At 46.3% G+C, this 27,165-nt stretch overlaps 3 long non-coding RNA genes across 3 annotated transcripts in view; 1 reads left to right on the top strand and 2 right to left on the bottom strand.

The window, feature by feature from the left end:
- LOC109283906 (uncharacterized) overlaps positions 1-10,831 on the bottom strand; it is a 55,969-nt gene extending 45,138 nt beyond the window's left edge. The window contains exon 1 of the long non-coding RNA XR_002091224.2: positions 10,694-10,831. This is a non-coding gene — a long non-coding RNA (uncharacterized LOC109283906). The remainder of the gene's footprint in view (positions 1-10,693) is intronic.
- An 8,444-nt stretch (positions 10,832-19,275) lies between these two features.
- On the bottom strand, positions 19,276-26,671 carry LOC132249426 (uncharacterized). The gene is made up of 2 exons (XR_009460911.1): positions 25,736-26,671; positions 19,276-22,271 (listed from the first exon to the last, which is right to left on the bottom strand). It is a non-coding gene; the product is annotated as an uncharacterized LOC132249426 (long non-coding RNA).
- Positions 20,305-27,165, top strand: part of LOC132249427 (uncharacterized) — a 72,503-nt gene continuing 65,642 nt past the window's right edge. Inside the window, exon 1 of the long non-coding RNA XR_009460912.1 lies at positions 20,305-20,522. This is a non-coding gene — a long non-coding RNA (uncharacterized LOC132249427). The remainder of the gene's footprint in view (positions 20,523-27,165) is intronic.

Raw genomic sequence — 27,165 nt, 5'->3', positions numbered from 1 at the left:
CTTTGTGAAGGAACATCTTGAGAAGCTGGATACCTTCAAGTCAGCCAGCCCTGACAATCTTCACCCCAGGGTACTCAAGGAGCTGGCGAGCATCATAGCCCAGCCTCTAGCGCGGATCTTTGAAAACTCTTGGCGCTCTGGTGTAGTGCCCGAAGACTGGAAGAAGGCCAACGTGGTGCCTATCTTCAAGAAAGGGAGGAAAGTGGATCCGGCTAACTATAGGCCCATCAGCCTGACTTCTATCCCGGGGAAGATCTTAGAAAAGTTTATTAAGGAGGCCATCCTTAATGGACTGGCCGACGCCAACATCTTAAGGGATAGCCAGCACGGGTTTGTTGCGGGTAGGTCTTGCTTGACCAATCTCATTTCCTTCTACGACCAGGTGACCTATCACCTGGACAAGGGAGATGAGATTGATGTCATATATCTTGACTTCAGAAAAACCTTCGATCTGGTGTCCCATGATCGTCTCTTGGAGAAACTGGCCAGTTGTCACCTTGGGTCCCCCACGATCCACTGGCTGGAAAATTGGCTCCGGGGTCGGACCCAGAGGGTAGTAATTGATGGAAGTCACTCATCGTGGTGTCCTGTGACCAGTGGGGTCCCCCAGGGCTCTGTCCTTGGACCCATACTGTTCAACATCTTCATTAATGATGTGGACACTGGAGTCAGAAGCGGACTGGCCAAGTTCGCCGATGACACCAAACTTTGGGGCAAAGCATCCACACCAGAAGACAGGCGGATGATCCAGGCTGACCTGGACAGGCTCAGCAAGTGGGCGGATGAGAATCTGATGGTGTTCAACGCTGATAAATGCAAGGTTCTCCACCTTGGGAAAAAAAACCCGCAGCATCCTTATAGGCTCCACAGTGCTATGTTGGTTAGCACTACGGAAGAAAGAGACTTGGGGGTCATCATTGACCACAGGATGAACATGAGCCTGCAATGCGATTCTGCGGCTAGTAAAGCGACCAAAACGCTGGCTTGCATCCATAGATGCTTCTCAAGCAAATCCCGGGACGTCATTCTCCCCCTGTACTCGGCCTTAGTGAGGCCGCAGCTGGAGTACTGCGTCCAGTTTTGGGCTCCACAATTCAAAAAGGAAGTGGAGAAGCTTGAGAGAGTCCAGAGAAGAGCCACGCGCATGATCAGAGGTCAGGGAAGCAGACCCTACGATGACAGGCTGAGAGCCCTGGGGCTCTTTAGCCTGGAAAAGCACAGGCTCAGGGGTGATCTGATGGCCACCTACAAGTTTATCAGGGGTGACCACCAATATCTAGGGGAACGTTTGTTCACCAGAGCGCCCCAAGGGATGACGAGGACGAATGGTCACAAACTACTACAAGATCGTTTCAGGCTGGACATAAGGAAGAATTTCTTTACTGTCCGAGCCCCCAAGGTCTGGAACAGCCTGCCACCGGAGGTTGTTCAAGCTCCTTCGTTGAACACCTTCAAGATGAAACTGGATGCTTATCTTGCTGGGATCCTATGACCCCAGCTGACGTCCTGCCCTTTGGGTGGGGGGCTGGACTCGATGATCTTCCGAGGTCCCTTCCAGCCCTAATGTCTATGAAATCTATGAAATCTATGAAAGCCCTTCATTTCATTTCGATTTTGCTGTTTTGAGCTTGAAATGAGTTGAAACAGTTTTGAAATGAAACAGCCGGTGAAATTTCTCACAGCCCTAATCTCCATCTGCCTGGGTAGTACCCAGCAGATGATGTCAGCACCAGGTGACCCAGCACAGGATTTAAAGGCTCCCAGGACATGCCATAGAGGAAAGGGGAGCACTGGGTGAGGAAAGCTTGGTAGTGGGTCAAGCTGGCTGGCTCCAGGGCTGCATGGAGCATGCAGGGCCCAGGTTCAGCCACAGCAGGCATGGGGAACCCAATTCCCCTTTCTTTGCCCTTCCCCACCTGTCACCGTGTGGGGTCCCCAGGGATGGCCGTGATGCTTCTAGGGCTCTGTGACCATGCCAGTCTTGCCCAATGGGCACCCTTTTTCTTGCCTGCCACATCTTGCTGGTAATTATAATAAATAGGGAGGCTGCCCTTGAGTTTATATTTGGACACGGTCCTGATGGACCCCACTGAACCCTGTGGGTTCTTGGACACCTTTTTGGGTCCTGCTCAAAATGGATGCCTCACAGGACACCCTCAGTCTTATGGGCTTGATGTGTGGCTCCAAAACCGCCCCTTTACCATGACCCAAGCCTCACAGATTGTATTCAAACATTGTCCCTCTGAGACCTTGATGTAGCTTAGCCTCTCCTGCATCACTGGGCTCTCTGCAGCCCTGTCTCTGCACCCAGACTGATGCGGTGCTCTCCACAGCCCTGTCTCTATGCCCACACTGGTGCTGTGCCCACTGGCGCTGGGGCCTCCACACTGTAGTGTGCCCCAATGAGGCCTCCTCCTCCCCACTAGCCTCAGTCCAGTTCACCGGTTTAAATAACAATGGATTACACAAGCCCCTGGGCTACAAGCAGTGCAGGATGCACTCTGCCTCTTTAAAAGAGTCAAACTTCTCCCCAAGCATTAAGTACCTTGTAGGCCAGGGTACCTGGTGAGCTTCTGCAGCCCCATTAGTCCTGTAAACAGCACATCAGGCAACCACAGCATCTCTAGGCAGTTCTTCTCTGCACACTCCTTCCCCTTGGCTGCTGCCAGAGAACTAACCCCTGCTGGCCTCAGCCCTGGGGTTTATAAGTGCCCAGGGCCCTGCCTTCTTCTGGTCAGCTGACTGGGTGCAGGCACAGGCTAATTCCCTCCTTAGTCTGCTGCCACAGTAACCTGCACCTGTGGGGTTCCTGCCTGGCTCCTAGGGCCCTCTCCCTAGGCAGTTTCTGCCCTTAAAGGAGCAGGCACTTTAGTGCCCTGTGGTACTGCCCTTTCCTTGTACAGGGCATCACAGGGAACTGGGTGTTTTTTTCTTTCTTTTTTTTCATTATTGTTGCCTCTTGTTGGTCAGGGGTCTTTTCCCTCTCTCCCTTGGCAGAGGAAGGCCCAAGGGGCCAGGCCCAAAGCAGGCCTGTGGGCAAAGGTGGAGGGAGCCATCACCTACCAAACTGATGAGACATCCGGGAGTAAAAGTCGACTGACCCCAGACCCTGCCTGTGAGGGGAGTATTTGTTTCAACCTTCTAAACTTCTTTCGGTTAGTCCTTTCTTTTTCTGCAAGTCATGTCACACCAGCCAGCATGTGGAAGCAGCAGAGTGGGGACATTTTCTTGTGTGACACCGGGCACCAAGGGCCAGATGATGCACCCGCACCATTTTCTTTTGGGCTGATAGGTCCAGCACAGTGGCCAGGAGCATTGAAGACTGCCTTGGAGTCATCAGCATCTCGGTTGGTGAGTGAACGGGATGTAGGGAAGGTGAAGCTCCAAATCATCCACAGACACGTGAGTAACCCTGTGGGTAACCCATCACATACATCACAGAACCCTCCTATTTTCTTTGTATGACCAAGGCATGGCAAACGAGGAGGCAGTTCACCCCAAGGTCCTCAGAGCCTAACGCTCAATTAGGCCTGGGTGTAGCACTATGCTTTTGTAAACTTTCTGGCCATGATTACCATATTTTACAGTGTATAAATCAAGCTTTGAAGCCCAATTTTTAACTCTTAAAATTCAACCTGAACTTATACACAATATCAATACTTTTGACCCCTACCCCAGCATCAACCCAGCCCAACCATGGCTGAACCCTGGCCTGGCCCTGACTCAACCTTCTTCACCTACTGGCAGCATCCCTGTCACTGGAGGCCCTGGGACCTGGGCTGAGCCTGAGCATAGCCTGTGGGCCTTGCCATCACTATGGAGATGCTACTTGGCCTGGGTCCAGCCCTGCCCTGTCCCTTGGGAGCAGCACTGCCTGGGCCACAGCAGCTAAGTGCTGAGCCCAGCCCCATCCCCATCCCCTGTGAGCAGCACCAGGCTTGGCGATCAGCTGATACATCCCAGGCAGCACTGTTTGCAGGGGACGGGGCTAGGTTCAGTGCCTGGCCGAGCAGTGTCTCCATAATGCCCCTCGCCATGCCAGCCAAGTGCCAAGCCCAGCACAGATCACAGGGGACAGGGACAGGCTTAGTGCTCGGCTAGTGCAGCCCAGGCAGTGCTGCTTGGAAGGGATGGGGCAGCTGGTTGCACGCCTTAGCTGCGCCTTAGCTGGCTCAGCTGGCACAGCCCCATCCCGTGCAAGTGGCACTGCGGCATATGTCCTTCCCTCAGGTGCCCAGCCTACAGTGAGGGCACACAAGTGCTGATATAAGTCGACCCGATATTTCTGATCCAAAAAGTTAGGTCAATTTATACACCGGATCTATGAAATTCCTAACTTTTTGGATCAGAAAAATGGGGTTGTCTTATACAGTGCATTGACCTCTACACTGTGAAATACGGTAAACAAATGCTTAATTCCTACTAGACCAAAAGTTCCACTTATGTGAATTGGTACTTCTGTTTGGGAATGGATTATCTGTGATTTCTATGAATTTGTTTTTAGCTCATAATTGTTCAACAAATCTTTTGCAAATAGGAAGAAAGCTTTTCCTCAGAACTGCAGTGAGTATGCTCTTGTGAATCTTTATTTTGGATACTACAGATTCATGTGAATGTTCTCGTTCATAAAAATGTGCTTATCTGAATATCCTCACAAATGTAAGGGGTCACAAATATCACTGAAGTAAATAAGCAGACCTCATACATAGACATTTAAAATTTATAGATATTTAAAAATATTCTGTTTGATGTCTCTGATTTACCCTTTCTGGCATAGCATCTTGTTTTAATATACATGAAACAATAATAATTTGCCTGGCTCTTAGCAACTGTTCAAGCAATTCAATACTTCTCTGTCTGATTTTCTTGTTGTTAAATTTTATTAAGACCTTCAACAACAAACAGGATCTACAGCAAAAAATTAAAAGTATAAAATCAATGCTCACTCATCTGTAAATATGTTTCAGACCTTCAATACGCCAATTATAATTTAACATCCAAACTCACTGAAAGAACAGAATAAAACCATGTGACTGACATAAAACAAACAAAAACAAAAATGCTTTACTGAAAAGGGTAGTGGATATTAAAATATTATGGGTCAGATCTTCAGATACACTAATTTCAATGGAGCTGCACTGATTTGTACTAGCAAATGATCTGGCTCCTTCATTGCAATGGTACCACCAGGGGTGGGCAAAATACAGCCCATACGTTAGATCCAACCCATCAACTGATTGGATTCAGCCCTCCAGTGGGTGCCCACCAATTGATTGGCTCCGGCCTGCAGATGCCCCCACAGTGCTCCTCATGGGGCTTAGCCCCCCTCCCCCGCTTACGGCAGCCCAGGTTGTACTCCTGCCCACACCTGGTCCCAGACACCATGCACAGCTTCTTGGTGGAGCTGCTCCTGGTGCACCTGTAGTTGCCTGGGTATTGCTTGTCTTTCCCAGCTTCCAGTGGCTTCTCCTCCTCCTCCCTCTCCTCCTCCTGCTCCTGCTATACTACCCTGGGCAGCAGGTAGTGTGGGGAAGTATTGGCAACTGTGGGAACACATGCCGGGCACCACATGCTTAGCCAGGTAGGGGAAAAGCTGCAGCTGAGCAGCTCCTGGCCTAGTGTTCAAGGCTCCGGTTCCTGGCTGCCTTCCACCCACTCGGCTGCCTGCAGTACTGTTTTGTTTCAGTAGCAAAATAAGATAAAAGAAGAGAAATTTCAGATACTGAGAGAAAAAAGCCTATTTTCAATTTAACAACTATACATTTATCAGAGTGCCCAAACTAGCACTTAGATATTTGGTTCACTTTAGGCACATCCCTATATACCATTGAATTCAGGGTAATAAGAAATGGGCCGGAAGCAGCCCAGTGAGGAATTGTACTGAGAAATTCAAAACCCTTCCCTTGCTCCCCTTCTGTTCCTTTGGGGGAACCCAAAGTTTCATGCATTACCAGTATAATATAGAAATAGTTTCCAAAGAAGGTACTGTTTCATGTTCTAGCTGACTTCCTCCAGGTCCTACCTGAACAGTTCATGCGATCTGCCATACTGCTGTCACATCAACACACTGGGCGCATTGAAATCCAAAACTTAGAATAATTTTTCCACATATCTATCTGACCTTATCTGAAATGAATTCCACCCCTTTCTGTAACTATAGCTTCTCTTCACCCAGGGCTAATACAACTATTAGATGGCAGAGGAGACTAAGTTCAGTAGTACAGCCACAGGGCTAGAGTCACTAACTAGCCAAGAGAAATATCCTAGAGTGGCCTTTCATTTGAGTTCTCCCTGGGATTAGCATGAGAAAAGCTAAAATAAGGGGAAGGGCCAGAGAGCCAAAGGATGGTACAAAGAGATGCAAGAGGGAAATATGCAGAATAATTCCGATACATGTATACCAATGCTAGGTGTATGGGGAGCAAACAAGATGTGCAAGCCACAGCCTTTGAAGGGAACTATGACCTGGCTAGTATCATAGAATCTTGGGGGACAGCTCTTATGACCGGAGTATCAAATTGAGGACTACTCTCTGTTTTTTAGTTTGTTGGTGTTAATGAAGTTGCATTGATACACATCACATGAGGATCTGATCTCGTCTTCAAGAAGAAGAGGTGGATGAGGCACTCCTTTAGGAAGGGAGCCTACAGACGTTCAGGCCCCCATTCTAACTCACTGTGTTTTACATAAAGTGCCACGAGTTAGAGCATTCACCCCCTCAACCCAGCAGGTGTTTGTTTGGTCAAGGGGGATTGATCCTGGCTGCACCAGCCCTCCTGGCCCACAGGTGGATGGAGGCCTCCAAGGAGGCTACTGAAATGTCCCTCTCCCCAGCTTAGCCCTTCCCCTCTCCAGATCAGGCTGGGCAAGCTGCCTGCTCCATCCTGTTCTCTTCCCCCTCCTTCCTGGCTGACAATCCTGGGGGTCAGGCTGGGCTAGTGCTTGCACCAGCCCAGCCCTGACCCTGCCTCAAAATTTAACCCTCAAGGAAACACAAATTCCCTAAGACACTCTGAAGCAGAATGCCTTAATCTAATACCTGATCTGACGAGGGTTAATTTTTCACACAATTGGCCACTCTAAAAGTGCTTTGCAGCCATGCACATGTGTTACATCAAGGCTGTAGAGCACTTTCAGGGACCAGTTCAAGAAAAAAAATGTTGTTTCTCTCTGCACCCAAAATGAAAAATTAGTTTAAAAGTTATGAGATGCTACTGTATGGGACTTAATTTTTCTGGATATCTGCTAGAAAAATCACATAGCCAAATATAAAATGTAAAGAAAGTTCTTAATTTGTGTGACCACAACATTCTCCTCCACAAAAAATGAAGGTACAACTACAGGATCATCCATCTTGGATCCTGTCCTGACCAATAGAGAAGAATCTAAATCTAATTGGTTGAAGATGTGAAGGTAATAAGAAGCTTGGGAGGAAATTATAACTGTATGATAGAATTCATGATTCTGAGATGGTGAAAGATGGATTTAAACCAACTCAGAGAGATGGTAAGCAAGGTGCCACAGGGGGAGACTGAAGAATAAAGGGGCCCTGGGATTCTGGAAGCTTCTAAAAGGTCCAATATTGGAAGCCCAATAAGAAGCTATTCTGACACAATGGAATCACAAGAATAATAGCAAGAAACCAATCTAGCTGCATAAGAAGCTTGTAAGACAGTAGTTTTCAACCTTTTTAGGCTGAAGGCAGCCCTCCACAACTATTTTATTTTAGTGACATCATAGTTGGGAACCACTAGTCTAATACGTCAACCATATGACCAGAAAACAGTTTTGCAGTATTTTTAGGATTTTATCCTGGGTCCATGTGTTGTCCCAGATACAAATATAATAAAGGAGAAACTAAAAATTAGTAGCAACAGCCAAGAGATCTGAAATGAAATGGAGAAACTGATACCACTTCAAAAAAAGTATTCCTAATTCCAAACCTGAGTAACCTGAGACCCCGGGGGCATAGGTAGTTATTTTTGCACCTTGAGCAGAGCACTGGGGTGGTGGATGGGTGGGAAGGGGGTTGTGCTGAGCATTGAAGAAAGGGATTGGAGGGGCTAGGCAGGGCCTTACCTAATGAAATATGAGCTCATGCAGGGGCTGCAGCCTCCCCGCCTAACCCTCATTCACCCTCTACTATGTTAACCCTCTCACACCTGTCATAGATCTGCATCTATATCAGGGCTGTAAATGCCTTTATTTGGCTGTGAAATGGTTAAGACACAGCAGGATATAACTTGAAGGGGAATCCATTCTCTGGTCTGAAATGGAGATAGCTGCTGGATGACCCTGTGCCCAATACAGCCTCCATCCATCGTTCCAGCACTGCCACTCCCCCCCTTCCCCCCCCCCCACACAATCAGTGCCCAGGGCTCCTGCCCCAATTGCCCACCTCGACTTATGCTACTGTGGTGTCTGATACACTTACTGCCATTGACAGCTCTCAATATGCAAACAAACAAACCCAACAACAACTACAGGATAGAAGCATGGCTGATGCCTCACTTGATATATGTTCACTTTACGGGGAACTCATTCCAGATCAAATGTAAATGTAAAGCTGGGAAAGGGGTTGGGTATGGCAACCTACTTCCTTCTTCACATATAAGAAAAAATAAATCAAGCTGACACTGATTATGAGCAAAGTATTTAGTGCAGTGGTTTCCAACCATCTGTCTTTCCAGATTGTAACACTGTTGCTGCCACTGACAGGTGGAACTTCTCCACATGCCTCTGTTTCCAGAAAGGGCCTGCAGAGCAAGACTGACAGAAGGGAGTGCTCCTGCCTACATAAGGTTTATCCCAGCCTGGCTCTGCATGCACCGCCTGGAAATAGAGGTATGCAGCTTAGTAGCACTGGCACCATGACACCCCTGAAAGGGTCTTGCAGTACTGTGGGGTGCTGCAATCCCCCAGTTGAGAGCCAATGTTCTTGGATGCCTCAAAATCAAAATGAAAATATACAAGCAGTGAAATGCATTGGTGATGCGTAGGGGGTACACGTGGGTGCATGTGCACCCCCTGAGCATGGCAGTGCACCCCCTACAAAAAGGCACCGCCGACACTGTTGGCTGCACCTACAGGAGGTCACCGCTTGCCACCCCACCCCCTCAGCACTGACACCGCTAGCAGCATCTGCAGGCGGTAAGTGATCACTGCTGGCCACCACTGCTGCTGCCAGTGGTATCTGTGGGTGGTTGCCGACCCCTAGTTGGTGCTCACCAACCCCCCCCACGCCCCCCACTGACAGCACCAGCAGCATCTGCGGGAGCTCCCCGTTTACCGGTGCCGCACTCCCCCCACCACCCTCCCACCGCTGCCAGTGCCACTGTGCCCCCCCCAGGCACCAGGGGCACATGTCATTCATGGTGAAAGGGCAGGCAGGCCATAAAGGAAGCATATCAAGAAATAGCAATAACTTGCAGGCACAAAGTAAAAAAAGAGAAACACCTGGCAAGGAAAGTTAAAGATATCAAGAAGAGGTTCTACAAATATGCTGGCCAGGAAACAAAGACCAAGGAAGCTGTAGGTCCACTTTTATACAGCCAGTGTAAGGACTTAACAGAAGATTCAAAAAAGGCAGAGCTGCTCAACTTCACAAAAATCTCAACCTACAACCAGACATTTAATAAGGATTATCTGGATAAGGAATGAGACAAGCTGAGGGTTGAGATATTGAAAAAACTATCAGAGAGCTTTTGATCAGGTTGAATTAACTTACTGTATTTATTTGATTGTAAGACAAGGGTCCCCCACCTGTCCCCCACCCCCACCCCGCATTAAACATGGGGGGGGGGAAACCCTTGTCTTAAATAAAGTAGAGCAGAGGCATCACAGCTGCTGCCTCCTCCCAGCCACTTCCTCCCTACAGCCTCTTCCCACCCTGCATACAGCTTCTGTTCCCTCACCTACCCCTCTCCCTTCCCAATTTTCCTTTGCTCTGTGTTGGCAAGCTTAGTCCATGCTGCAGCCTGGGGCACTGAGCCTGGCCCCAGCCCAGCACTATAGCAGCAGCTTGTAGACCACATGGCTGCTATGGGGGATGGGCTGGTGTGCGTGTGAGGAAGAGCAAGGATACATATGGGGAAGTGGGGAACAGAGGTTGGGGGTGAGGGGGTAGCAGAGGCTGGAGGGAGAGGCAGGAGGGGGAGTGAAGGCAGAGGGGAAAGAGGGGTATGTGGCTGCAGGGGAGGCAGGCACAAGCAGGGGCACCTGCCCCCCAGCACTGCCTGCCCCCCCACCTCTGCAGTGGGGTGATACATGAATTAAAGACAGCCCTCTAATAATTAGATTCTACAAATGGAAAATTATAATAAATGTATACATTTTCTATGTACAGAATCTAATTATTGGTGGGTGGGGGGTTGTAATCTTAAACTCACAGACATCTTAGATTCAGATAACTACTTTAAGTCATCAGGGACTGATGAGCTTCATCCTAGGATAGTGAAGAAACTGACAAAGATCTCAGAGCCCTTTGCAATAATATTTACCAAGTTGTGGGAGACAAGTGGAAGAGGGCCAAGAAAGGTGGATCCAGAGGGGGTTCAGTGTTACAACTGCACTCCCTGTTTCAGACTACACTGGAAGCAGCAGCCATGGACTTTTTCAAGTCTCCAAAGCAGGTAAGAATTCCCCTCCTCCCTTCCCCTCCCTATTCAACAGCACCTCCCTTCCCATTCCTAACCTTGCAAGCTGGTGCTGCTATCCCCAGTAGACCCAGGGGTGGGGTGAGCTCTAAAAACCACTCCTGCTCTGCTCCAGCCAGGTTGTGCAGGGGTCCAGGCTCAGCTGCAAACAGCAGCAGCAGCAGCAGTAGGCAAGTTCCTTCTCCCTCCCACTTCCTCCAAAGTGATTTCTGCCAACCCGGGAGCAGGTTCACAGGCTCTCAGCTGCCCCCACGCCATCCACCAGGGATAGCAGAAGTGAGGGGGAGAGGACGAGAGGAATGGGAGTGGAGGGAACATGCCACTGAGCACAAAGGAGAAGGGAAGGGATGCTGAAACCATGGGGAGGCAGGATTCTTACCTGATTTAAGGATTTTTAAAAAGTTTCTGGTTTGGTGCTCCCCCGGCATGGCCTGTACACTTGGTGGGCAGGAGGGGAACTGGGAGCAGGGGGCTTCCACATCTGCTGCACCAATGACTACTTCCGCACCCCCCATCCTTTACAGAAATCTGGATCTATCCATGGGCCAGCATAGACCCTCTGTTTAAAAACAAACAAAAAGGAGAACCTGGGGAATTAGAGATAGATTTGCCTCACCTCAGTACCTGGGAAGCATATCGTAAGTACACGAAGGAGGAAAGATTGATCAAGAGAAGTTATCATGGATTGACTAAGCGCAAATCATGCCAAAAATATATGATCTCCATCTTTGAAAAAGTAAGTAGCCTGGTGGATGAAAGGGATGCAGTGGATATAATGTATCTGGATTTCAGTATGTCATTTTCAGCAGTGCCTCAATGGGAACTCCTTATTCTGCCAAAGCAACAAATAGAAGACATCCTGGTTGCAACCCCTGCTCAAAACACTAGCATCCAATGGACTTTGTCATAGTGCATGCCCAGGACTATTGCAATGTCTATATCATCAGAGCTATGAACAACCCAGATGTGTGTTCAACAGTTCTTCGTTTGATTCATTCCATCATGTCCATTTGTATCACCCCAAAATGACATAAACAAGAGCAGCAACCAAAGAAGAGGTTCAGTATTAAGTGTTTTAAAAATGCTTCTAAAAGGAACATCTTCAGCAGTGCCTCAAATGAAAAACTCTCCAACCTCCCAGACAATCTTGACACCACTGATCACCGGGAAAGCCTCAGGAAAGGCATCCATAAGGCATGCAAAACATTTCTAGGCTTCTCCATATCAGGACTAGTTTGACAAGCGTGATACGGAAAATCAAGTTTTCTTTAACAGAAAAAGGAGAGCCTTCAAAGCTTGGCAGAGTGATACCAAGTCCAGGTAGAAGTAAGATATTTACTGCTGCATTAATGCCAAAACCCAGAGGAAAATTTGAGAGCAAAAAAGCAAGTATGGGGACTTCAGTAAGGCTTTTGACAAAGTCCCACATGACCCTCTCATAAATAAGCTGGAGAAACATGGGCTAGATAAAACTACTACAAGGTGGATAGAAAATTGGCTGAATAGCTGTAATGTCAGGGGGTTTTGACTGCAGTCCTACAAAGGTTTATCCTAGATATGATGCTGGTACAATAGATTGTATCATTGTAATTTTTTTGTGCTACTGCTATTTAATTTGCCACCGATCCATGGAGTACTAATTAGGAACCAGGACCTCTTGTGCAGTGCACTGTGCAAACACATAACAAAAAGACAGTCTGAACTCCCCAGATTTTACAGTCTAATTAAATGCAAAGAGTAGAAGACTGAAACAGAGAGGGTACCACAAGGGAGCAATGAGGAGGCATTGGTTACCTAGCAGGCAAGAGTCCTAACACATCAAAATCCTAACTTTAATATGAACAATGAAGGCCAGCATCCTGTGCTGATCAGGGACAGGAATTGTCCTTCCAGCACTGAATAAGGGATGGCAGGTAGAGTGGGGTTAGTCCAGGGGTGGGCAATTTCAGGCAAAGGGCCACTTACTGAGTTTCAGCAAGCCATCAAGGGCCACATGACAGGCAGCCAGGGGCAGATATATATTAATTTTCTAAATTTTTTAGGGGCCCCACGGGCCAGATAGAATGGCCTGGCAGGCCGCATCTGGCCCACGGGCCACATTTTGCCCACCCCTGGATTAGACTATGAACAGTTTTGAATGTGAAAACAAGAAGCTTAGGTGTCATGTGATAGGGAAAGTGGGGTGCAGAGGAAGCCTGCATAGAGAGGAGTGATGTGCAAGGGAGATGGTCTTCACAGGAGCATTCTGAATTTTTATGAATGAGACAGCAAGACATTTATCAATTCAGAAAAAAGAATTGTTGCAGTAACTGCAATACAGACTAAGAGAATGTAGAAAAAAGAGCTTTGGCTGAGATAGGGATAGGGAAAGCTGTGCTATAGGATCTGCTTGCACTGCTGCTACTGCCATGTCTGAAGCTCATGTAGATACATCACAGCTAACTTTGAGCTACATAAATCAGGCACTGCTAGCAGTATAGCTGAAGTAGCAGAGACTTGCCAGGGCTACGCTTTTACCATCACCCAAGCTAGATAGTTAAAAGCTAGAGTGGGCTTGTCTTCACATGCTGAAGACACAGAAGTAACTGCAGTGTAGTTGTACTCTTGGATGTGCTATTAGAGCTGCCAACCCTCCTGGATTGGCTGGGAGTCTACTGGAATCAGCAAGCAATCCGGGCGATTGATGTTGTGAATGGGTTGAACAGTACAATTAATGACTAGAGGTGCACCAGTACATCAGTCCCATATCGAATCAGCACTGATAGAAGGAAAATTGACAGAATGGACAATTGGCTTTTTTTGGCTGATGTGACCAGTAATGCAGCCGATAAATGCCCCGTGCATGCACTCAGCCACAGTGCAGCACACAAGCAGCCAGGAGCTCAGCCTGGCAGTGTGGAGAGCAGCTGGGTGCAGCTGGTAAGTCTGTTGTGATGGAAGGGGTGTGGGGGCAGTGCAGATACAGGCCCCAGTGGTGAGGGAGGGAGTGGGGCTGGGGCTGGGACAGGGACAGTGGCAGGCGCTGCACAGATGGGGCAGGGCGCGGGACAGAGCCATGAACAGCTCATCTGGGGAGTGCAGGGAGGGGGTGGCAGCTCCCGCTGCTGCATGCACCCCAGGAGGGCACGGGGATCATGTGCCCTGGATCTGCACATTGGGCAAGGGTGGGCTGCCACTGCAAGCTGGGGCAGGGGCAATGCCGGGCTCTTCCCAGTGGGAGGGTTGAGCCAGGGCTGCACTCAGAGCGGGTGGTGGCAGTGCTGGGAGGCAGGCTATGGTGAATTTTGGTGTGGCTGCAGCTCTCCCCCGTAGCCCCCTTCCTGGCATCACCACCACCCAGCCCAGCCTGGCCCATCCCCTTGTCGGGAAGAGCTTGGTGCCCCAGCCCACACCGGCAGCTTGCCCTCACCCCACGCACAAATCTGGGGCATATGCCCCCCATGCCCTCCTTGGGTATGCGTAGCAGCAGGAGCTGCTCCCCCTACACCCCCTGGATGAGCCGCTCATGCCCTGGCTGTGCAATGCCTACCCCTGCCCCTGCCCCAGCCCCACTCCCTACCTCACCAGGGGGCCTTGATCTTCCCCCCCACACCCCTTCTCTTCCCCTTCCCTTACACCAGACTTACCAGCCAGACACTGGTCTCCGAGATGCCCGGTTATATATTGGCAATCGGATCAGTATTGGCCAATATGTCTCATTAAAAATAGGCCATCAGTATCAGCCCAAAAAATCTCTTTTGGTGCACCCCTATTAATTATATTACATCATGTTGGGGGGGAAAAAATCTCCTGGAATAGCTTCAGTCAGAGTTGGCCCCCCATGTGTTATGCAGAAAGAATCTTCAAGACATAGACACAGTCTGGATGTGAGGATCTGGAGAGAGCTCAGAGTTGAAGGTGGCACCCAGAGTACATAGTCATGATCAGGGTGTTGTCCATAACGTGGCCCCCACAAGGTGTAATGATATGCTGTTCTAAAAAAAAAAATTCCTCTAGTACAGTGTTTCCCAAAATTTACTAAAATGATTATGATTACTTTCATTTACAAGCTCTATCCACTACATATGGTCAGCCCGTCAGGGCTTGATTCATGTGGGAGCAAGAATGACAGGTTCCTCTGGGTAGTCCCAGGAGTCATCACTTTCCCAAAACTGAACTGAGCTTAATAAAAGGACTAGGGCCCCTCATAGCACAACTTCTGACTGGAGCTAGTGTCCACATGGTTTTAAGAGACTGCATGGTACAGAGGAGAGTAAGTACAATTGATTAGAATTTAAATAGGCCATTCCCTAGATATGCCTCTGTCTGTCATACTCACCATCTGTAAAACAGAGGTAATGATTTTTTTCTGCTATCAAATGTATTTTAACATCTGCAAATGAAAAGCACATTGTTACCTTATATAAAGGCACGTAGATACTTCAAGTTTACTTTTTAATTTTTAAGAAGATTTTTGTTTGCCAAAAAAATCAATAACAATGATGAATACCTCCTCTTACAATGTACATTCCTAAAAGCCATAAAAGCAAAATAAAAAAATCCATGCCTAATCAGCAAAGCAATATATATAACCAGTACATGGAATCTGGGGTGTACAATCAATACGGAAAGCCTCTTAGGAAGTAATTGAACTATATGTTATTGCCTCCTAAAGATTTCCAGCTCAAAGTCTGACTTATTTGTCCAAATATCTCTATAACTGGAGGATTATGTACTTCTTCTAGTTTATTGCCCTTTTAGTATTTGGACCACAATGTCTGGAAATGTTAAAATCAATTGCTGATTTTGATGAAAACTCATCAACAGTTAATGTAAGACAAATGACAATCTTGATCTAGTAAACAGGGCTTAAATATGAAACATGCTCTTTCAAGTGTTTGTTTTTACTTTTCTTTCCTTTTTTAACAATCTCATATTTGTTTCACTATGGCACATGGAAATGAAGGCCCTCTTGTACTAATATGCCAAAAGGTTCACTGCAAAACAGTTAATGCACTGCAGACACAAGCTAGGAGAAGAACGTTAGTCATCTAGACCATTTCAACGTTCTTCACTCCTCCCTTTCTGGAGACTGCAAGGTTAGGACTCCTGATGAAACAGACAAAAATCCCCAAACTGAATTTATTTTGGCTTTCCAGCAACTGAACTATTCTGAAATGATTTGGTTTTCTGACAGTAACATGCTGCTGTGAAGGGCCAGTAGCAAATGATTGCCCTATCCTTTGGGGCTGAAAAGGGGCTGGCAATTTTGCCTCTTGGGGCCTATCTAAACCTTTTAAATGTTCTTCACATTCTAAGGTGAAGGTGAAGCCAGGTAATCTCTGGGAGTAGGTGTTTAGGTTACTGTTTTTACCCTAACCAAGTGTTTTGTCATTCAGGTTCTAGCAAATCCACAATACCAAAGATCATTTGGATAGCTGCATCATTCTTGATTTCTTCTGCACCTAGATATTGTTCCAAAAACATATTGTGTTACTGTGTTATTGTTATATTGTGTTAAGTTATATTGTCTATGTGGTATCAATATAATGTCAGCATTATCTTTTTAGAGTGTGAGCATGTCTCATAATTTATGCACATTGTGCTTGATGCTAATATGGACACTGTAAAATGGTTGTAAATAGGTGAATACAGGCCTTACTAACTCAGTCTTCCATACTAAAGGAAACACCAGATTTATTTTCAAAAACAGTATCACTATGTAGAGTTGCTGTCATACATAGAAGCATTTCTTGTCTTGCTTCCTACCACCATATTTAGTGTTCCATTGTCTGCAAGTTTATCACAAACTTAACAGTTTTCACTGGCTTTTTCTAAGCCCATTTCTTAGAGTCATATGATTACATGAAACTAAGCTCTTATTAGAAAAGCATATTTCTAGCCATTGTAGTTGCCAAGAAAAGTTTGAAATGTATTTTCTCACATATTAAACACCAGACGGTAAATAAATAAAAAGGGGTGTGTGTGTGTGTGTGTGTGTGTTTTGAAATCTCATAAGATTTTAAGCTAATTTTATAATCTTCTGGGACCTAGCTTGTGATTTTGGAATACTTACATTCCAAAGCTAAATATTGCAATATTAGATTGCAGTACAGATTTTGCAATGCTGTGTCATTCTAGTTATACAGATCGTGTGCTTCTGGCCTTTCTGGCATACAGCTCAGCAAATTACAACCTATTTGTGATGGACAACTTCTGAACAGCTCTACTAAGCAGCCTGATTATTTGTTGGAGTCTGTAATAACTGATATCAATGTGTTAACTATTTATTAAAGCACCTGATAAGTACTTATTAACTCCTTACATGATGTCTCCATCTGATGTTGTTGTCTGTTTGAGATATCTTTTCTCAAACAAATGTTTCTGGAAGCATTTTTTTGTAATAAAGGCTTTTCATCTTTCCATGAAATGAACCTCGTTTTTCATTCTTATATGACTCTAAGCTACAGTGGAGTTTTTTTTCATTGTTGGTGTTACCATTGCAGAGGACCTGCTAACTTACAGTGAAAAGCATTTTATTGCTAGCTGTACCTTGATCAACTTCATATAGAAATGGAAAGTTCCCTTTCCCTCCCCTGTGACTCCCAGCCCTCTGTAGTACCTCCTCTCACTTGAAAATGCGAAAATAAGTATATTTGAAGGTAGATTGTCTTCTCTTTGACAGAGGCACAATATATTAATTACTCTCAGGTAATCTCTGGGAGCAGGTGTTTAATATTGGTACTTTTCTATATAACAGATGGACTGCAAAGGAACTGTGACCACACTGCTCAAATAAATGAGCGTAATTAGCTACAAGGGGAAGTGGAGGTATGAAATAGGCCAGAAGAAAGCTTTTGAGGACAAACAGGGGATAGAATTACTGCAGTAGCATTCCTTTTTCCTGTGAAAACTGTTGCTTACTTTTACTGAATCAGATCCTTTTGGGCAGAAATCACATACAGCACAGGTAAGTTCATGAGTAATATCACTTCCATCCTCCTGCCAATCCCACTCAGCCACCATCTTCAAAGGGATCATTCAAATCAGTGGGAGTTAAGCTCCTAAAAACATTTGAGGATGTGCGCCCTCAGTCCTAGGTGGAGTTACCCTGGCTCTCCCACCATGAAAACAACAACATGAAGCCAAGCAAATTTGTTGAGAGCAGTGTTAGGAACAGTGCACTGATTCTGTGGAAATACAGATCAGTTTGGGCCTTCACTCCAGCTGAATTCAAGCCAGCGAGATGTTATTCTGTTGCTTTTCTTGCTCATTTGTCTGTAATCCTATGCGAGTGAACTCCTTCCCTCACAACTTCTGCTTTCTCTTCCTTTATCTTTGAGAGGTGAGTTGTGCAACTTAGTTAAGTGCAACCCACTGATCCATGAGTGTGTTTAGTCCCCTCCATGCCACAGAAGACCTGATCCTATTTATAGCTCTGTATTTTAAGTTTGGTCCTTCGGCTTAAGCTGCAGACCAGTGATTCACAACCAGGCCCTTGGAGTGCCATTAGATCCTTTTATGAGTGCCAAGGAGTGCCACACAATATTAGCAGTTGGGTGTGCAGACACCTACACATAATTCCCTAGATAAACCCAAAGATTTCAAATTGGAATCCATGGCTGTGTGTAGATGAAACAAGAGGTGTGTTTGCACGACACTTTAAAGCGGGCTAAATGCTTTTGCACCGCTTTAATGGTGTCAGTGTCTGTACGCCTTGGCAGCGTATTGTGCATTCATTCCAGCCGCTATAGGAAATCCAGCGGCATAATGCACCTTAAATGACTTGGGGTGCAACAAACTAGAACTCCTTTAAGAGGTTTTAGTTTGCTGCCCCTACAGCCGTGGAATGAAGCACTGGGCTCTGTACAGCTCTGCAGGAAGCCCTGCAGACAGCCTGACAGCAGCTGGGGAATGCCGGCTCCACCTCAAAAAAAGCAACAAGCCTGATCTTTTTTTTTTCCCCCTCCCCTGGAGCCTTCCTGCCTGAGCTGTACGGAGGCTCGGTGCTTCCCTCCACAGCTGCAGTGCTCCCCAGGATCACTTGAGCTGGGTGCCTGCGGGTGGGTGCCACCTGGGGGAGGGGGGACAGCTGCTGCAGAGGGAAGCACCAGCCCTCCTCAGAGCCCAGGGACTTCTCCGTCCACCGGCAACTTGCCTTCCCCTCCCCGCTAGAGAGGCAGGTAAGTCAGCAGGGTGTATGCACACCGTGGAAGTTTAATCAGCCCTAAATTGAAGCCATGTTTTTTAAAACCCACCCCTTTAATTTAGGGCCCCTGTTTTGTCTACACACACCCCATAACATCAAAAACATTGTGGCCTGTTCTGGTCTTTCTGGCTAGGGGCAGGCATTACACATAAACAGGTTTAAGTGATCAGAACCTGGTTGAAACCTGTAACAGAACAGATGTTTAGTGCACATAAACCAATTTGAAAATGGACGAAACTGGTTTGAGATAAACCTGGTTGAACATAGTATCAGACTTAACTGATTTGGCTCAAACTGGTTTACGCAATGTCTGTCCCTGACCCCTTGCTGGTTTAAGATAAACCAGAGACCCCCAGCATCTCGGCATTGTGGTGGGAGAAACCTCCCTAAGGTCCGTTGTCTAGCTGTAATTTGATTGACAGACAACGCGGGTAAAGAAAGACAGCTGTTTATTTGCTCGAGCAAAGACCATAAAGCCAGCAAAAGGCAAAATGCCCCCCCCCTCAAGGGTGAGGCGATCTTTTATACTTCTTACAACAAAGCAAGACTATATGGTTAACAAAAAGCAATACTTGGGGCGGTGCTCTACAAATCTTTGTAACAGCATATTTCTATTAAGCTGAACTAGCACTTTTTAAAAGCTAAAAGTTAAGTAACAGTAACATTATGTTAGCAAAACCTTACACAGTAGAAGATACTTCTCAAGGACACAACCAGTAAGCTCAAACAATGGTTTCTCTGTCTTATCTTACTTCTTGCTGTAGCTGATTTTTTTTTTTTAGCACACAGACACAGATTCACTTTTTAACTCAGAAAATGCTTGTTGCAGTTAAAATGATTACTTGACACAAGCAAAGGCCTAGCTATCATTCTGCCTTGTGGTCAGCTGCATTACTAGGCCACAGGTCATGCCTTGTATTCAGCTGTAAAGCTAATACTTCTTAAAAATCCAAATTATTGTAAACCTAACAGTATGCTTTCAGAAAACTATTCTATTTCAGGGTAATGACAAACTTGCGCACTACAACTCCTCCTTTTGTTCCAATTTTTCAGAGGAAATTTTGGAACACACTTTTAGGTATTTAACTTCTTGTGGGGTTAGGTTTTGATGATTGATGCTGGATATTTGTACAAACTGACCATACATTTTTACTTGCCTTTGCATAAACTGTTGTCCTAGAGAGCATAGACACTGAAAACAGCACAACAGGCAGATTATAGTTATAACAATTCCAATTAAGCTTAATACAAAAGGTCTAAGCCATCCTGTAAGGGAAGGCAACCAATTTGTGAGCTAACTAAGAGATGTATCTTTGGGGATTTTTGCTATATCTTCGGCTTTTTGGATATGGACAGTTGCATCATTGAGGTGGGTTTGTACTATTGTAAAAGAACTGTTAACCCAAATGCAACATTCTGGTCCGATAACTGCGCAAGCTCCCCCTTGAGCAGCAAGGAGAAAATCAAGGGCTATACGGTTTTGAATTACCATTTGTCTGAGTTCTTCTTGGGTGTCAGCCAAGGCAGCAACGGCCTTCGAGAGTTCCTTGTGACCTTCACTGAATTCATGAGCCATGATTTCTATCACAGCTTGTAGGCGTAGTGTAAATCTTCCAAGACAAGCAGTGCCTACTCCTGGGAGTATACCTGCTAAAGAACACCCGACTAACACTCCTTTGGTAAGCGGAGTTTTTTGATATTTATCTACTATATCACGGCTTTTTTGCAAATCCCTCTTGTTTCGCCACCTGCCCCGTGGAAGGTGCATGGCAAAGGACATAGAGGGTTTTAGCATCGCCGGATAGCAGATACCTTTTCCTTTGGCAGGGATTTTATGGTAGGCGTGGGAGCCACAGACCCAGTATTGTCCTTTTAAAGCAGCGAGGTTTGAATACTTAAGAGGTATTCGGCCCCCGTTTCCTAACCCTAGCACCCCGCGTTCACCCTTTGATTTAAAGGAAGGATTTGCAGTTCCATTGAAGAAGCATTGTCCCCGGGAGGTATCAGTGTACAAACAATACCACAAGGTATTATTTAAAGAGGAGATGGGGGTGCAGATAGGATTAGTGCCCTTGGTTAAATTTTTGCTGCTGTAGAAATCATTGTAAGAGCTGCAATAGGTAGGAGTTGTTGTGTTATTATTACGCCAGTCTCCTCCACTAGAACTAGTAAAATAGTGGTGACATATGCTTGTGTCTAAATTAATGCAGTCTGATACTGAGCAGTTTACCTAGAAACACCAATCTCCAACAACAGGCTTTACTAAAAGGAACTCCTGCTGACTTTGGTCCCAAGCTTGGTTATTAGAGGGGTTTAAAAGTGACTCGATGGGGCCCAAGGGGATGGGAGTCATAGGAATGCCTCCTTGAGTGTGGAGAGGAAAATGACTGCACACCCAACAATCACTTCGGTTTTCTGCTTTAGCGGCTCTCTCAACGTATTGGAGGTATATATTATTATCAGAGATCTGGGCAACATTAGGTTTAAGAGTAGTTTTAGCCTGAGGAGACTCTGCAAATTGTCTGAAAACTGGGTGGCTAGGCTTTACACAATATTCTGTTTCATAAGTAAATACCCGAACTTCTGCTGAACTACAGCAATGTGAGGGAGGATACCAACGGGCAATGTTGACCTTCCCGTCTATATCAGAGAGTTCGATTGAATCGCTTATCCAGACAGGAAAACCTTGGGCACCAGGATTAGCACATCTGCAGCAACTGGCAGCTATAGCCGACCCCTGTGAGAGACTTATTTCTCCAGCAAAGAGAAAGATTAGAAATAACATAGTTATAAAAACCATATTATAACCAAAATCAGCACAAACAGTATGCACAACCCTGCAGCTCCAATAACTGATCTTCTGGGACATGTTACAGTCTCAAAGTGCTCGGTTTCAGCTGATCCAAAAGTGTCTAGAGGATGCAGTACTTGGAGTTTGGTGCTTTCTGGGCTGGGCAGGACCCCAAAAGGGTGACAGTTCATTAGTGGACCTTGGTTAGTTTGAGTTTTATATTATCTAACGGGCTGCAGGTCCAGGAGGTGTTTGTTTTTATTTTTTCGTCTGCTTCTGGCTCACCCTTGTCGCGGTCAGGTGGGCGTGCGGTGCTCCCACGAAGTCCGCAGTTGTCTTCTTCTGGCTTCCCCTTTTCCAGGTCAGGGAAGCTCGCGTTGGAGCCGATCCTGAGCTCTGGTGAAACTTCTGTCTTCTTTGTACGAGTATAATGAATCCAGTTGTCCTTCTCTGTTACTTTTACGGCAGTATGGGAGGTGAGGAAGACTTGATACGGTCATTGTCACTTAGGTTCAAGGGGAGACCATTTCCAAGTTTTTACATACACCCAGTCTCCAGGCTGGATGCGATGTGCTGGGACATCGGCAGGGAGGGGTTGGCTTAAAGCAACATACCTATAGAGAGATTTTAACTGAGACTGTAGAGATAAAATATAAGAGGTGAGTCCTTCATCGCCTAAAAGAGAAGAAGTGTGAGTCAGTAATAAGGGGAAATGTTGGGGAACAGGGTGTCCAAACAGCAGCTCGTAAGGGCTGAGCTTTAGTTTTCTCCTGGGGGTAGTTCTGATGGACATAAGAGCCAGTGGGAGAATCTTAGTCCATTTTAACCCGCTCTCAGCACATAGCTTTCCAATTTTTTGTTTCAGGGTCTGATTCATTCTCTCTACTTGTCCTGAGCTTTCTGGGTGCCAAGGGGTATGGAATTTCCATTCTATTCCTAGGCAGCTGGCCAGTGTTTTGTTTATGTCAGCAGTAAAATGCGATCCTTGATCGCTTTCAATGATACGTGGAGGACCAAACCTGGGTATAATTTCATTAAGGAGTATTTTTACTACTTGTTGTGCTGTAGCTCTTCTGGTGGGGAAAGCTTCTACCCACCCCGTGAGTTGGTCAACAATTACTAGGAGGTTTTTGTACCCATTGTCTTTAGGCATATCAGAAAAATCTATTTGTAGTCTTTCAAAGGGAGTATAAGCCCAGGGGCGGGCCCCAGGGGATCCTGATTTTTCTCCCTTGATATTAAACCTTTTGCATATACTGCAGTGTTCTAAAAGCCTTTTTGCTTCCTGGTAGACTCCGGGTGCGTAGAACAGCCTGTTAGTGATAGTGGCAAGTTTTTCACAACCTAAATGCTCGCTTTGATGGAGTTGTTGCAGATAGGGTCTAAGAGCTGCTTTAGGTAACACTATCCTTTCATCTGGCAATCGCCATATTCCATCTTTTTCACAGGTGGCTCCTGCCACTTTCCATCTCTGTTGTTCTAAAGGTGGTGTAGACTTGTACATTTTTGGCTCTAGCAATATTCCCAAATATGCCTTTGACGGGGGAATTTGAGCTTGGAAGGCTAGGGCGGATAGTGGTTGTAAGGCTGCTGTTTGAGCTGCAGCATCGGCCAGGGCATTGCCTTTTGAGACTTGATCTCCCTTTTTGGTATGAGCTGGGCAATGCATTACCGCTAATGTTTTTGGCAACATTATAGATTGTAGGAGATCATTGACTTGTTTAGCATTTGATATTTTAGTTCCAGAAGCTGTCATAAATCCTCTCTGTTTCCACAATTGTCCAGTGGCATGACAGATTCCAAAGGCATACTTAGAATCAGTTCAAATATTTACAGAGTGGCCCAATGCTAATTGACAAGCTCGTGTAAGGGCAGTAAGTTCAGCCACCTGCGAGCTCAACTGCCCAGGCAGTGGTTCAGCTTCAAGTACTTCAAATGGAGTTACTACTGCATAACCCGTTTTTCTAACTCCATTTACTAATTTTGAAGAGCCATCTACAAAAAAAATCAAGTCAGGGTTGTCTAAGGGTAGGTCACTAAGATCTACCCTGGGTTTGTCTGAAAATGCTGCAACTTGAAGGCAATCGTGGGAGTCTGGTTCCCCGTCGCTGGGTAGAGGTAATAGAGTAGCTGGATTCAGGGTATTACATCTCTCTATGACCAGGTTTGTAGCCATTAAAAGTGTGGTTTCATACTTGTTCATTCTCTGATGAGAAAAATGTTGAGTATTTTTCTGGAGTAGAAGTAGGGCAACTGCATGTGGAACCTTGAGGATAAGGGGATATCCAAGGACTAATTCCTGGGCTTTCTCGACTATAATTGCAGCTGCTGCCACTGCACGAAGGCAGCCTACTCCCCCCTTTGCCACTGGATCTAATTGTGCAGAGAAGTAAGCTGCAGGCAGCTTTATAATCTCAAAAGACTGGCTCTTCTGCATCTTTTGGTTTTGTTTTTTTTTTTTCTTCCTTTTTTCTTTTTTTCTTTTTTTTTTATTAAAAGTTTTAGTAGCAATGGCTAAGATTTTTGCCATGGATTTGCCCTCAACACCCTCAGTGTTATGTTGAAGCTTTTTTCTAAAATCTTTGCTAGCCTGACTTATGAACACAAGTCTTAACACAGGCAAAGTGGCAGGTGTCTCGGGGTCCATGTTTCCATACTGACGTATAGCTTTACAGAGTCTTTCAAAATAGTCTGAAGGGTGTTCTTCGGGACCCTGAACAGTAGCTGTCACTTTGGACCAGTTTGTAGTTTTATCTCCTGCTTTCTTTAATCCTTCTAAAATGCTGTCTTTCAGCATTCGTATTGAATTTTGCCCCCTTTCCTGATTGTAATTCCAATTCGGATTTTGCCTGGGCACGCCATTAGGCATGGGGTGGTTTTCATGGGGCTGATCGGCTAGAAATTGGTCAGCATGGCGTAGTACTTGAGTCTTCTCGTCCATAGTTAAGAGGCTTTCGAGAAGCTGCATGACATCTGACCAGGAGGGGTTATGAGTCATGAAAATGGTTTTGAAGCGTCTTAGAACTACTTCGGGATCATCTCTGGGCCTGGGGGTGTTTTCTTGCCAGTTTAAGAGGTCTGTGGTGGAGAACGGAGCATGTGTCCAGTGATTGATAACTTCTCCACCCTCGCCAGGCACAAGGTATTCTCTTAGAGGTAACTGAAGTTCAGGCTTAGACAATTTTTGACGAGTGCGATTTGAAATCGGAGTAGAACTGGAATCTGGAGAGGGATCTCTTGACCCGTCTCCAGATCCGGGACTCGGGGATTCTGAGAGAGACAATCGAGTTGATGCCTCCCAAAGACTTCCCAGTCCCTCAGCCGGCCCAGGGGCAATGTTTTGGGGTTCAAACATTTGGGGTGGTATCAATGGTAGGTTAGGGGGCCTAGGCATGGGTCTAATCATCTTCTGAATATGACGGTGGTGCAGCAGGTTTTGGATATAGAAGGGGAGCTAACAGATTTGGAAAAGGTGCAGGGGTCTGGGAAGCTAAAGGTTTTAATTGCTTGCTAGCAACGTTGTCCCATAAATACCAATAACTAATTTGACCAGGGCGGAGGTCCTCCAAGATCTTTCGTAAGGCAGCCAGGTGATTTAGGTCAAATGATCCATTTTCTGGCCATTGTCTTCCCAAATCTAACTGAGACGTATGAGACGTCTAATTAATTAAACAGAGTTCTGCCATACGAGACTTGGACAGTTCCGCCCCCCCTCCAAATGTTTCCAATTCTTAATCATAAAATCAAGGGGTGAATCAGGAATAACTTTCCCTAGACCGGAACCCATGATTATATCCAAGCACAAGCAGTCTTATTTCCCTAAGTTCTACCTGCCTAGAAGCTGTTTCGTCCACGTACAACAACCGGTGTTCTCGGACCCCACTGGCTTTCTCTGTGAGGAGGGGCGTCTTGAGTCCGAGACCCTAGTCATTGGCCGTTATAACAGCATTTCTACCTTATATCTGTGTCTTTTGCCTTTCGGCGAGGCTGCTGGCTCTATCAGCGTTTAGATCAGCAGACAGATACCCTCAAAGACTGCTTCCAGAGACCTCTAGAGGTAAAACCAGAAAACCAGAAACCAGATAGAAACCAAAAACATACCTGACCTGAGGTACTCGCCGGTACCGTTCCTTTACCCGACTTGAGGATCCCGCCTTATTGGTCCTGAGGGGACCGTCCACCTCCCGAGACTGACCCAAATAGGTGAACTCACCTGGTGCGCGCTGGGGTGTCAGGGGGTGGAGGTCTCCAAAGGCTTCAAGCTAGATGGGTCCCATCTGGGGTGCCAAATTGTGGTGGGAGAAACCTCCCTAAGGTCCATTGTCTAGCTGTAATTTGATTGACAGACAACGCGGGTAAAGAAAGACAGCTGTTTATTTGCTCGAGCAAAGACCATAAAGCCAGCAAAAGGCAAAATGCCCCCCCCCTCAAGGGTGAGGCGATCTTTTATACTTCTTACAACAAAGCAAGACTATATGGTTAACAAAAAGCAATACTTGGGGCGGTGCTCTACAAATCTTTGTAACAGCATATTTCTATTAAGCTGAACTAGCACTTTTTAAAAGCTAAAAGTTAAGTAACAGTAACATTATGTTAGCAAAACCTTACACAGTAGAAGATACTTCTCAAGGACACAACCAGTAAGCTCAAACAATGGTTTCTCTGTCTTATCTTACTTCTTGCTGTAGCTGATTTTTTTTTTTTAGCACACAGACACAGATTCACTTTTTAACTCAGAAAATGCTTGTTGCAGTTAAAATGATTACTTGACACAAGCAAAGGCCTAGCTATCATTCTGCCTTGTGGTCAGCTGCATTACTAGGCCACAGGTCATGCCTTGTATTCAGCTGTAAAGCTAATACTTCTTAAAAATCCAAATTATTGTAAACCTAACAGTATGCTTTCAGAAAACTATTCTATTTCAGGGTAATGACAAACTTGTGCACTACAGCATGCTCTCTGGACTGGGCTCTGTGCTCCAGTCCAGCCAGGCTGGCACCTCCCCTCTGCTCCACAACTACAGCAGAGACAGGCAGGGGCAAGGGCCTCCCCAGGGAGGGGTTTAATTCCCCACTCTCTATCCTACCAGCAAGGACCTAAACTAGATCTGCCAGGTGCTCCCCACTTGCTGCTGCAGCAGTGGGCACCATGGCCCCTGAGGCAGAGGGAGGCAGGGAGGAGAGTTAACCTTCCCTCTATCAATTCAGGTCTGCCCACCCTCCCTCACATTCCCTTCTCCCTCCCAGGCCATGCCCCTACCCCACCACTGCAGCACGAAGGGGCAGGGCCCTTGCTGGGGGCAGCAACCTCTGTCATAATGTGGGGGAGCAAACCCCTTCCCAGTGGAGGTGCTGCACTGTGGGGCTGGCAGAGCTGCAGCAGCACCAGGGTCCAGAGCAGGCCAGAGCCCTGCAAACCCTCCGCAGTGCTCCTGCACTCCACAGCAGCTCTCTGGGTCCTGCAGAATGGCCCCTGCCAGGAAGGGGCTTGCGGTCCAGGAAGTGGTGACGGGGTGCTGCCTATCACCATCG

The sequence above is a fragment of the Alligator mississippiensis genome, chromosome 3, assembly GCF_030867095.1.
Source record: "Alligator mississippiensis isolate rAllMis1 chromosome 3, rAllMis1, whole genome shotgun sequence".
In the NCBI taxonomy this organism is placed as follows: Eukaryota; Metazoa; Chordata; order Crocodylia; family Alligatoridae; genus Alligator; species Alligator mississippiensis.
Note: the sequence above shows the minus strand (reverse complement) of the source record. Positions and strands in the feature narration are given on the sequence as shown.